The 250-nt window shown below is 70.4% G+C and overlaps 1 protein-coding gene across 3 annotated transcripts in view; it reads right to left on the bottom strand.

Annotated features, from left to right (window-relative positions):
• CALN1 (calneuron 1) overlaps window positions 1-250 on the bottom strand; it is a 425613-nt gene that overhangs the window by 336497 nt on the left and 88866 nt on the right. The window contains exon 1 of one of the 3 annotated variants that reach the window (XM_005872043.2): window positions 84-186. The exons of the other annotated variants lie outside the window; for them this stretch is intronic. The gene's annotated coding sequence lies outside the window, so the exon portion shown is untranslated. Of the gene's footprint in view, window positions 1-83; window positions 187-250 lie in introns of those variants that run through there. 3 annotated transcript variants of the gene reach the window in all.

Genomic DNA, 250 nt, shown 5'->3' with positions numbered 1-250 from the left:
CTGGATCCACCCTCCGCACCACCGTCCCGCAGGTGAGAGGCGTTCCCCGCTCGCCCTGGCCCCCAGCCCGGCCCCAGAACTACCTGCTGCTGCCTGGGAGCCCTCCGGCCAAGTCTGAGGAAGTTCACTCCCTGTGGCGCCAGTCCGGGGAGGTTGGGACGAGTTTCAGCCCAAACTACCCTGAGAGCCGGAGCCTGCCGCTGCCCGGGCGCCGGACCCACGGAGTTGCTTGGTGCCCAGCGGCCAGCAG

This window comes from Myotis brandtii, unplaced genomic scaffold (genome assembly GCF_000412655.1).
Source record: "Myotis brandtii unplaced genomic scaffold, ASM41265v1 scaffold363, whole genome shotgun sequence".
NCBI classification, from domain to species: domain Eukaryota; kingdom Metazoa; phylum Chordata; class Mammalia; order Chiroptera; family Vespertilionidae; genus Myotis; species Myotis brandtii.
This window is presented reverse-complemented; position numbering and strand designations above follow the sequence as displayed.